This window comes from Octopus bimaculoides, chromosome 11, assembly GCF_001194135.2.
Source record: "Octopus bimaculoides isolate UCB-OBI-ISO-001 chromosome 11, ASM119413v2, whole genome shotgun sequence".
Classification (NCBI taxonomy): Eukaryota; Metazoa; Mollusca; class Cephalopoda; order Octopoda; family Octopodidae; genus Octopus; species Octopus bimaculoides.
The window spans coordinates 31933293-31937133 of NC_068991.1; the positions used below are offsets into that span (position 1 = coordinate 31933293).

Here is a 3841-nt window from a genome sequence, read left to right on the forward strand (position 1 = left end):
ATATATATATATATATATATATATATATATAATACATATATATATACATACACACACATATATAATACACATATACACACACACACATATATATATAATACATATACACAAACAGACACACACACATACATACATATATATATATGTGTGTGTGTATGTGTGTGTGAGTGCGCTGCATGACTAATTTATCGATTTAGGAAGAGCTAACGTCAAAGTAACCAAACCACAGTCTAATATTTTTAAGTGAGAGAAAAGTACGAGCGACAGACACAAAACATAAAACTGTCATCGACATAAAAGACATTTCTAAAATTAGTCATATATGGTGGGAAGATCAGCATGGTAACGTCTTTCTGCTTCTTGTTTCAATTTCAATGATACGAAGTAAAAGTTATTATTTAAAAGAAAATAATGGTGACTAGAGAGAAACAGAGAGGCGTTATATTTCAGAATATAAACGGAAGAATGAGGTTTTCATTTGCAAAGCTACAGCTGTGTCATCAATCTTAGATATTCAATGAATTGTGTTGCACTTTCTTTCAAGAAAATACTCAACCTAAAATTGAAATAATTTGTGAAACACAAACAGAAAGAGAAATGTTTAAAACAGATTTGTTTTCATGCTACATTATACATACATCGTACAATTATGTTCCTATCTCCCTTCTTACTGCTGTCGGCTCTTGTGTTTTGCTATTAAAGACTTTCGAAAAAGAAAACAAAACTACTTCGTTCACAAAACAACTTCGTTCAGGTTTTGTTATTTTCTGAGGAAACCACATAGGTGGCGCTACTGGGACACAGACGGGATAATAGAGTTATCCCCCTTACAGGCTATGTCGTCATTACTGCTTATAAACAATTTTGGATACACGTGTTTATATCTCTTTTACTTTTTTGTCATCTAACTGCAGCCATGCTGGGGTATATATTCATAACTATATGTACACATATGCAAGTAGACATACGAAAGAAAAAGGCACTCATTTAGTATTATTTAAAACAGTTTCATTTGGCTCTCTGCGTATTATAGTTTCGCAGGCTCTAAGTCGCATGGGGCCGTATCAAACTATTTGTATTATAACAATAATAATAAAAGCGAAATTCTGTCTGTCTATCTGGGACCTCTATCTCAGTCTACATTTGCTCTACATAGGCATATACTTTCATGGAATTGAAAAATCTACCCTTCATTTGGTTCTTGAGCATCCAGCATTGGAATCTAGTTTAAAGGCACTTGGGTTGCTATTTCTAGCAGGTAAAACTCAGCTGATTCATGTCATGTTGACGTCAGAGATCAAGGGGGAGATAAATGACATTCACTTCGTTAATTCTACGTCGTGATGAGAATATTCTGGCAAATTCGCCAGCAGTTGGAATTCAACATGAGACTGAAACAATAGAGTGATTGCGTTACAGAATTAATTCTCATCCGTCTTTAACTTCTGATCAAACACCACCGGGACATATATAGTCATTATCGATGTTCTATAATCAAGCTATTTAGGCCACAGACCCAATTAGCCCCCTGCAGGAGCTTACTTAAAAGTCGACACAGAATACGGCTTTGCCGGGCAATTTTCACAATAGATGAGGATTTTTCATATTAGTCTTCTACTACACCCTTGCAGATGTGGTGGTGGGGGACTTTTTATGAAAAAAGTTTTCGAAAATTTATAAATTCCCCCTCGCCACTTCCAGACCGATTTTGTCCAATTGTTTATTTTATGGGGGGGGGGCATTATGCACTTATTAACAATGGGAGGCACCCTTTCAGTAAAGAGAAAATTTTTTTGAAATTTAATGAATATTTTTCAAATTCCCCTGCCCCACTCAGTACCCGATTTTTGCTTGTTTTTTATGTTTTTTTAAAAAAAAACAAAAAAATCATAAGAAAATATTTATTAATGAATAGAGTTACGGAAATTAGAAGTGGAGGTAAAAGTAAAAAAAGAAAAAATTTCATCTTAGAATTTACCTTCAGCCAAGCGACAAGAATTGGTGTGGAAGGCCACTGCAAATAAATAGTCAGAATTTATGATAATACTTTGGTGTTGAAGCCAAAATAAGTGTGCAACATGGACTGGAGTGGCTTTCTGGGTTTCCAGAAACTTGTGTGTGTTTGTGCTTGTGTGCATGTATGCATGTGCACATGTATGGATGTATGCACACTCATGAATACATGCATGTATGTATGTGTGCATGCATGCAAGTGAGCAGTCAAATAAAGGAAAGTGGTACATTTGGTAGGAGTTACAAACATTATTTAATAGCAGTTTGACTCAGCTCCATATGACATAAAGTTTTGTGGGCTCATAGAACAAACCCAATTCATCAGATATCTTGAGAAGAGAAATGGGGTTTGAGACAAATTTAAGATAGATTTTGAATGTTAGGCCTCACCTATCCATCATAGTCCTCTAAGCAACCACTGAAGAGTTTAAGACTGGTGGCACCCCACCCTCATAGTGATCCCCTCTTCACCAAGCAGGAAGCTGATCCTCCAGCTACCCCAGCGTTCAGTCCTACAGCAATTTCAATTGTGCAGGTGGCACAAAAAAATAGCCCCAGTCCACACTGTAAGGTGGTTAGTATTAGGAAGGGCATCCAGCCATAAAACCCATGCTGAAGCAGACATTAGTACTCGATGCAGTCCTTGGACACATTGGTTCTTGTCAAACCATCCAACTCATGCCAGTATGGAACATGGATGTTAAATGATGATGATGATGATGATGAGCTAGAAGAAGGAGGAGGAGGGAAGGGGTGCACGGTGATGCATACATACGAATATATAGATATAATATATATCTTCTTTTCTACTCTAGGCACAAGGCCCAAAATTTTGGGGGCAGGGAGCCAGTAGATTAGATCAAGCCCAGTACAAACTGGTACTTAATTTATCAACTCCAAAAGAATAAAAGGCAAAGTCGGCCTCAGCGGAATTTGAACTCAGAATGTAAAGACAGATGAAATACCGCTAAGCATTTCGCCCGGTATGCTAACATTTCTGCCAGCTCACCGCCTTATATAATATATATCTTCTACTATATAAATGTGAGTGTATATGGTTATATAAATGTGTTTAGCCCAAAAATGCTCAGAAACAGTGCATCCTTGAGAAAAATGAATTTGATTTTTGAAATCTGCTTCCCAAAGATAATATTGTCCATAAATTATATTAAATAAATATGATTTGCTATGGGAAATAATTCAATTGTTAGATTGACAACTCTTCCACTACCTTTCATCATAAATCTATCATTATTTATCCACTTATACTCTGTGTATATGTATTAATTCTCATCTATTGCTTTCATTTTGTTAATAATTTCATCTTCTAATGTTTACTTCCAATTTATTACGCACAAATCCTGCGCTCTAATTGGGTAAGAATGATCAAACTTCAAACCTCTATAACATTTAACTAAAATTTTTCTGGAATAAATGAAATGCATGAAATAGTACATCAGTATATCAAAATTGAAAACTTTCACTTCACATTTTCAAACTTTAAAATTTATGACAAAAACAGAAAAGATGTCTATCTTTTTCATTTTTCACTTTTCTCACAGTACACTTTCTCCTCTCTATACATTTTTACTACACTCTCTCTCACTCTCTATAAAAGTATATTGCTTATGCTGAGTATGTTTGTGTGTGTGGGGGGGTCTGTCAGTGCATGTCTATTTGTTAGTGTGAGTGTATGCATGTGTGTCAGGAATTTTATTAGAGTGATTTAAATAAGTATGTAAAAGATGATTTATCTTAATAGCATACTTTTCTGGTAGTAAATATGTTTTTTTCTTACACACACACACGCAACACAACACACACACAT

At 35.2% G+C, this 3841-nt stretch overlaps 1 protein-coding gene across 1 annotated transcript in view; it reads right to left on the reverse strand.

The window, feature by feature from the left end:
• LOC106873369 (UBX domain-containing protein 1) overlaps positions 1–792 on the reverse strand; it is a 50204-nt gene extending 49412 nt beyond the window's left edge. Inside the window, exon 1 of the mRNA XM_052971674.1 lies at positions 639–792. The gene's annotated coding sequence lies outside the window, so the exon portion shown is untranslated. The remainder of the gene's footprint in view (positions 1–638) is intronic.
• Between the last annotated feature and the right edge of the window lie 3049 nt (positions 793–3841).